The sequence below is a fragment of the Gymnoscopelus microlampas genome (genome assembly GCF_963454915.1).
Source record: "Gymnoscopelus microlampas genome assembly, chromosome: 20".
Classification (NCBI taxonomy): domain Eukaryota; kingdom Metazoa; phylum Chordata; class Actinopteri; order Myctophiformes; family Myctophidae; genus Gymnoscopelus; species Gymnoscopelus microlampas.
In genome coordinates, this window is record NC_139957.1 from 21,368,561 (window position 1) to 21,377,171 (window position 8,611).

At 45.6% G+C, this 8,611-nt stretch overlaps 1 protein-coding gene across 1 annotated transcript in view; it reads right to left on the reverse strand.

Annotated features, from left to right (window-relative positions):
- pld1a (phospholipase D1a) overlaps positions 1–8,611 on the reverse strand; it is a 139,437-nt gene that overhangs the window by 16,675 nt on the left and 114,151 nt on the right. The window lies entirely within an intron of this gene.

The window sequence follows — 8,611 nt, forward strand, 5'->3', positions numbered from 1 at the left end:
ACAGCCTACTATTAGAACTATGGGCTGTGTACATTGTGTACACCTCCCATACTATGCTATGGTAAATGGCGTTTACCATTGTGTGACCTCCCGGGACGCTGTTTATCGCCAATTCCCGCCTAGTCCCGCCTAGTACAGCCTAGTCCAGCCTGTTACAGCCTAGTCCAGCCTATTATAACCTAGTCCAGCCTATTACAGCCTAGTCCAGCCTATTACAGCCTAGTCCAGCCTAGTCCAGCCTATTATAGCCTAGTCCAGCCTATTAAAGCCTAATCCAGCATAGCCCAACCTAGTCCAGCCTATTACAATCTAGTACAGCCTAGTCCAGCCTAGTCCGGCCTAGTCCAGCCTAGTCCAACCTATTACAGCCTCGTCCAGCCTATTAAAGCCTAGTCCAGCCTAGTACAGCCTATTCCAGCCTAGTACAGCCTAGTACAGCCTATTACAGCCTACTCCAGCCTATTACAGCCTAGTCCGGCCTATTACAGCTTAGTCCAGCCTATTACAGCCTAGTCCAGCCTAGTACAGCCTAGTACAACCTAATAGAGCCTAATAGAGCCTAGTACAACCTAGTCTTAAGTAGTCCAGTCTGTTCCATGCTAGTAGAGCCTATATTGCCCTCCCCTAGTCTGTTCCATCAAAAGGCTGGACTATGCTAGACCTGGGTGTACTAGTCTTTACTGTACTAGACTCTACTGGTCTCTAATAGGCTGTTTTAAGCTCTAGTAGGCTTTGCTAGGCTGTACTGGGCTCTCTTAGGCTATAGAAGGCAGTACTTTACTTTGGCCTACACAGGTACATGCAAAACTATTGCTTGTGAACACACAAGCTATGGCCCGTGTACACAGTGGTTAGTCCCTATGGTCTGAGTATCTACAGGGCTGACAAGGGACTAGTAAAGCCTAATAGAGCCTATTAGAGTCTGGTACAGCCTAGTACAACCTAGTCTAGCCTACTCCAGCCTGTTCCATGCTAGTATAGCCTATACCACCCTCCCCTAGTCTGTTTTCCCAACAGGCTGGACTATACTAGTCTTGGGTGCACTAGGCTGTACTGTACTGTACTGTACTGTACTGTACTGTACTGTACTGTACTAGACTCTACTGGTCTCTAATAGGCCGTTTTAAGCTCTAGTAGGCTTTGCTATGCTTTGCTGGGCTCTATGAGGCTATAAAAGACAGTACTTTACTGTGGCTCATGCAAAACTATGGCTCGTGAACACACAAGCTATGGCCCGTGTACACAGTGGTTAGTCCCTATGGTCTGAGTATCTACAGGGCTGATGTAACCTAGGTTTCAGAAGGTTTTCAAAAGGTTTGTGTCACTGCTGCACAGTCACACACACACACACACACACACACACACACACACACACACACACACACACACACACACACACACACACACACACACACACACACACACACACACACACACACACACACACACACACACTCAGTCTCACTCACTCAATCAATCAGTCACACCAGTGCTTGCAATTGCCAATGATTGCAATCACAGCCACACCCTAAAGCAGAGACAGTCTGCATTAGCAGAGTGAGGTGCACACCACTCTGAGGCTACTGCAGACTTCCACCCAAACTGACTGCTGGCACAACCTGCTGGCTGTGCCTGCATGAATCTGATTGAAATGGCCAGGTTACTTTTCTTGATAAGAAAAAAGAACATGATGGCGAGTACAGTACTGTTTTTTTTTTTGTAGACCATAGACTAGTACAGATCTGCCTTGTACAGCCTAATATAGCCTAGTACAGCCTACCACAGCCTACTAGAGATTAAAACAGCCTATTAGAGACCAGTAGAGTCTAGTACAGTACAGTACAGTACAGCCTAATGCACCCGAGACTAGTATAGTCCAGCCTGTTGGGAGAACAGACTAGGGGAGGGTGGTATAGGCCATACTAGCATGGAACAGGCTGGACTAGGCTAGACTAGAGTGTACTAGGCTTTAGCAGACTCTAATACTCTCTATTAGACTTTACTTGTCAGCCCTGTAGATACTCAGACCATAGGGAGTAACCACTGTGTACACGGGCCATAGCTTGTGTTCACGAGCCATAGTTTTGCATGAGCCACAGTAAAGTACTGTCTTTTATAGCCTCATAGAGCCCAGCAAAGCCTAGCAAAGCCTACTAGAGCTTAAAACAGCCTATTAGGCCATACTAGCATGGAACAGGCTGGACTAGGCTAGACTAGAGTGTACTAGGCTTTAGCAGACTCTAATACTCTCTATTAGACTTTACTTGTCAGCCTTGTAGATACTCAGACCATAGGGAGTAACCACTGTGTACACGGGCCATAGCTTGTGTTCACGAGCCATAGTTTTGCATGAGCCACAGTAAAGTACTGTCTTTTATAGCCTCATAGAGCCCAGCAAAGCCTAGCAAAGCCTACTAGAGCTTAAAACAGCCTATTAGAGACCAGTAGAGTCTAGTACAGTACAGTACAGTACAGCCTAATGCACCCGAGACTAGTATAGTCCAGCCTGTTGGGAGAACAGACTAGGGGAGGGTGGTATAGGCCATACTAGCATGGAACAGGCTGGACTAGGCTAGACTAGAGTGTACTAGGCTTTAGCAGACTCTAATACTCTCTATTAGACTTTACTAGTCCCTTGTCAGCCCTGTAGATACTCAGACCATGGGGAGTAACCACTGTGTACACGGGCCATAGCTTGTGTTCACGAGCCATAGTTTTGCATGAGCCACAGTAAAGTACTGTCTTTTATAGCCTCATAGAGCCCAGCAAAGCCTAGCAAAGCCTACCAGAGCTTAAAACAGCCTATTAGAGACCAGTAGAGTCTAGTACAGTAGAGTCTAGTACAGTACAGTACAGTACAGTACAGTACAGTACAGTACAGTACAGTACAGTACAGTACAGTACAGTACAGTACAGTACAGCCTAGTGCACCCAAACTAGTATAGTCCAGCCTGTTGGGAGAACAGACTAGGGGAGGGTGGTATAGGCCATACTAGCATGGAACAGGCTGGACTAGGCTAGACTAGAGTGTACTAGGCTTTAGCAGACTCTAATACTCTCTATTAGACTTTACTTGTCAGCCTTGTAGATACTCAGACCATAGGGAGTAACCACTGTGTACACGGGCCATAGCTTGTGTTCACGAGCCATAGTTTTGCATGAGCCACAGTAAAGTACTGTCTTTTATAGCCTCATAGAGCCCAGCAAAGCCTAGCAAAGCCTACTAGAGCTTAAAACAGCCTATTAGAGACCAGTAGAGTCTAGTACAGTACAGTACAGTACAGTACAGCCTAATGCACCCGAGACTAGTATAGTCCAGCCTGTTGGGAGAACAGACTAGGGGAGGGTGGTATAGGCCATACTAGCATGGAACAAGCTGGACTAGGCTAGACTAGAGTGTACTAGGCTTTAGCAGACTCTAATACTCTCTATTAGACTTTACTAGTCCCTTGTCAGCCCTGTAGATACTCAGACCATAGGGAGTAACCACTGTGTACACGGGCCATAGCTTGTGTTCACGAGCCATAGTTTTGCATGAGCCACAGTAAAGTACTGTCTTTTATAGCCTCATAGAGTCTAGTACAGTAGAGTCTAGTACAGTACAGTACAGTACAGTACAGTACAGTACAGTACAGTACAGTACAGCCTAGTGCACCCAAACTAGTATAGTCCAGCCTGTTGGGAGAACAGACTAGGGGAGGGTGGTATAGGCCAGGGGTTCTCAACCTTTTCAGGCCGCGACCCCCAAAATAATGAAATTATTTCCCGCGACCCCCCGCGTGCACGCGTGCGGTCCCGTTCGCGCGTGCGAGCGGTCCCGTTCGCGCGCGCAAAGGTTATTTAATTATAATAGGTTATTTGATAATTGTTTTATCAAAACATTTTTGCAAAAAGTGGGTAAATTGAGTAAATTAGCTGATAAAACATGAATTAATGATAACATAAAAAAAATATGTTGTAAAAAGATAAAGAAAAAAAAACTTTTTTTTTTTTTTTTTTTTCAAATTCACCAAAAAATCTGGCGACCCCCCCCAAATTATTTGGCGACCCCCAGGTTGAGAACCACTGTATTAGAGACCAGTAGAGTCTAGTACAGTAGAGTCTAGTACAGTACAGTACAGTACAGTACAGTACAGTACAGTACAGTACAGTACAGTACAGTACAGTACAGCCTAGTGCACCCAAACTAGTATAGTCCAGCCTGTTGGGAGAACAGACTAGGGGAGGGTGGTATAGGCCAGGGGTTCTCAACCTTTTCAGGCCGCGACCCCCAGGTTGAGAACCACTGGTATAAGCCATACTAGCATGGAACAGGCTGGACTAGGCTAGACTAGAGTGTACTAGGCTTTAGCAGACTCTAATACTCTCTATTAGACTTTACTTGTCAGCCTTGTAGATACTCAGACCATAGGGAGTAACCACTGTGTACACGGGCCATAGCTTGTGTTCACGAGCCATAGTTTTGCATGAGCCACAGTAAAGTACTGTCTTTTATAGCCTCATAGAGCCCAGCAAAGCCTAGCAAAGCCTACTAGAGCTTAAAACAGCCTATTAGAGACCAGTAGAGTCTAGTACAGTACAGTACAGTACAGTACAGTACAGTACAGTACAGCCTAATGCACCCGAGACTAGTATAGTCCAGCCTGTTGGGAGAACAGACTAGGGGAGGGTGGTATAGGCCATACTAGCATGGAACAGGCTGGACTAGGCTAGACTAGAGTGTACTAGGCTTTAGCAGACTCTAATACTCTCTATTAGACTTTACTAGTCCCTTGTCAGCCCTGTAGATACTCAGACCATGGGGAGTAACCACTGTGTACACGGGCCATAGCTTGTGTTCACGAGCCATAGTTTTGCATGAGCCACAGTAAAGTACTGTCTTTTATAGCCTCATAGAGCCCAGCAAAGCCTAGCAAAGCCTACCAGAGCTTAAAACAGCCTATTAGAGACCAGTAGAGTCTAGTACAGTAGAGTCTAGTACAGTACAGTACAGTACAGTACAGTACAGTACAGTACAGTACAGTACAGTACAGTACAGTACAGTACAGTACAGTACAGCCTAGTGCACCCAAACTAGTATAGTCCAGCCTGTTGGGAGAACAGACTAGGGGAGGGTGGTATAGGCCATACTAGCATGGAACAGGCTGGACTAGGCTAGACTAGAGTGTACTAGGCTTTAGCAGACTCTAATACTCTCTATTAGACTTTACTTGTCAGCCTTGTAGATACTCAGACCATAGGGAGTAACCACTGTGTACACGGGCCATAGCTTGTGTTCACGAGCCATAGTTTTGCATGAGCCACAGTAAAGTACTGTCTTTTATAGCCTCATAGAGCCCAGCAAAGCCTAGCAAAGCCTACTAGAGCTTAAAACAGCCTATTAGAGACCAGTAGAGTCTAGTACAGTAGAGTTTAGTACAGTACAGTACAGTACAGTACAGTACAGTACAGTACAGTACAGTACAGTACAGTACAGTACAGTACAGTACAGTACAGCCTAGTGCACCCAAACTAGTATAGTCCAGCCTGTTGGGAGAACAGACTAGGGGAGGGTGGTATAGGCCATACTAGCATGGAACAGGCTGGACTAGGCTAGACTAGAGTGTACTAGGCTTTAGAAGACTCTAATACTCTCTATTAGACTTTACTTGTCAGCCTTGTAGATACTCAGACCATAGGGAGTAACCACTGTGTACACAGGCCATAGCTTGTGTTCACGAGCTATAGTTTTGCATGATTCACAGTAAAGTACTGTCTTTTATAGCCTCATAGAGCCCAGCAAAGCCTAGCAAAGCCTACTAGAGCTTAAAACAGCCTATTAGAGACCAGTAGAGTCTAGTACAGTACAGTACAGTACAGTACAGTACAGTACAGTACAGTACAGCCTAATGCACCCGAGACTAGTATAGTCCAGCCTGTTGGGAGAACAGACTAGGGGAGGGTGGTATAGGCCATACTAGCATGGAACAGGCTGGACTAGTCTAGACTAGAGTGTACTAGGCTTTAGCAGACTCTAATACTCTCTATTAGACTTTACTAGTCCCTTGTCAGCCCTGTAGATACTCAGACCATAGGGAGTAACCACTGTGTACACGGGCCATAGCTTGTGTGTTCACGAGCCATAGTTTTGCATGAGCCACAGGGTTAGGGTTAGGGTTAGAAAGATGCCACGTTTGTCCCTTCAGGATAAGGCCCGTGCAATAGGGCAAGTGAAGCTGGTGTTCCGTTATGCAGAGTGACAGCATTATTTGGTGTTAGCCCTGGTACCTGTGACTGGCACACACCTGCCTGCAAATGGTACCAGGGCTGACAACAGGGCTGACATCAAATAATGCGTAATCTGCGTAACGGAACACCAGCTTCACTTGCCCTATTGCACGGGCCTTATCCTGAAGGGACAAACGTGGCAGTCCATGGGGGCAGTGTTGCTGCTTGGAGTACAAACTCAACAAAGTTGCAGAACCCATGTTCAGGTGCCAGTCACTCACCTGTGAGGCAGTCACACATCTGTGACTACTGGCACACACCTCTCAGCAGGTGTGTGCTGACAGGTTGCTCAAAACAAGAGTGATTACCAACAGAAGAATATTGGGTGATTTTGGCAAATTTTTTGGAGGCGCTACCCACATGTTTAGCTGTGTTGCTCATTCCAAGAATGCACGATCCTTACAAGCTGTACCTCGTTGTAATGGTTCGTTCGTTCGTTCGTGTAGGGCTACACAGGCAATTGGGACATCAGCCAAGAAGTGGTATCATCATCCAGTTCAATGAGGCCGCTGACTCCATGTGGTGATTTAAAGATTGGGCATTCATCGATAATATGTTCAACAGTCTGTGGTTTTCCGCATTCACAGAGATCAGTGACAGACACTCCAATCATATGCAGGTAGATTTGGGTCTTTGCTACTCCAGACCGAAGTCTGTTGAGGTTGACCCAGGCATTCCGTGGTAGGTCACACCCAGGTGGGTTGGTTGAAGGAGAGTTGATGAACTTCCTCAACGTGGATGTTGACTTGGACCATTGCTTGTTCCAGCAGTCAAGGATCCATCCAGGGTGTGGAGGGCTCGTGGTAAGGAGTCTCCTAGCTTCGGTGGAGAAGTGTTTGCGTTTGAGTCTCTGGTGGCCATATTCAGCAGGCGGGGGAATCAGGCTTTTTGGCTCATCTGCACTCTTGCTGGCCAGCTTCAAGGTCAGGAAGTTTCGACGGAGCTCTGGAGGTGGGATGCCAGACAGTATGGGGAGGAACTCGACAGGGGTTGATGGTAAGGCACCACTAATTAGCCTCATGGCGGTGTTCAGCACAACATCAATAGAGGCTGTATGGCTGCTGTGACTCCATGCAGGGGCGGCATACTCAGCCGTAGAGTATGCCAGGGCAAGGGTAGAGGTGCGCAGGGTGGTGAAGTTTGCACCCCACCCAGTGCCAGCCAGTCTCTTCAGGAGGTTTACACGGGCAGCGGTCTTGGCAGCAACTTGTTGAATGTGTGGCTTGAAAGTGAGGCTACGGTCAAGTGTGACACCAAGGTATTTGGGGTTGGGGTCATGCCTGACGTTGGTGCCATCGAGTGTAATGTTCAGCATGGTATTGGCACATCTATTGGCAAGATGGAACACAGAGCATACTGTCTTGGGCAGGCTTAGCTTGAGGTGCCATTTGTGGAAGTACCCGCTCAATAGTGAGAGATCTTTTCCAAGGGCATTCTCAACCACACTAAAAGCTTTGTCACCAAATCCAATGGCTGAGTCGTCGGCATATGTGTATTGCGAGCACTCTCCAACAGGCATGTCAGCGGTGTAGATGTTAAATGGTGTAATGGTGACTAATCAACGATAAAAATTATATAAAACACAATACCAATTGGTATTATTAAAGGGGAGATATAATTGACCGAAGTTAAGTTTCCGAACTTTTTTTGAGCAGTTTATATATTGGACATGAAAACAAAGCAGTATTAGCACATAAAGCAACGGGGAAAAAATTAAAGTGTAACCATGACCACAACATCAATAAGTACAAAAGCATACGATCAGTCTCTAACACAGGATAATTTTCTTATAAACAAAACCTTCGTGAAAAATAAAGAAAGAAAGGAAATTATGCTCAACATAACCACCCGACTAAACTGCGGGTAGCAGGCTAGCTCAGATAAGCATGAAAATAATACACTATTAGCAATCAAACAATGGCAAAAAAAAAGATTTAACTATGATCATAACATCATCAATAGGTACGGAAGCATCTGATCAGTCCGTCACTTATTATAATACGTTTACAAAAAATAATATTCGAGAGAAAAGAAAGATATACACGACGCTTAGCGCGTTAGCATAGCTAGCGCAGCTATGTATTCAACCTAAAATCTAAACACTATTAGCTAACAAACCACGGTAAAAAAAAAAAGCCATCGCGGTTTAACTATGATCATAATATCACCAATAAGTACGGAAGCATCTTATCAGTCCATGACTTTTTGTAATATATTTATAACATAAGTATTCATGAGAGGAAAAAAAAGGATATACACGACGCTTAGCGCGTTAGCATAGTTAGCACAGCTATACGTTCGCCATGAAAACTAAACACTATTAGCTAACAAACCACGGTGAAAA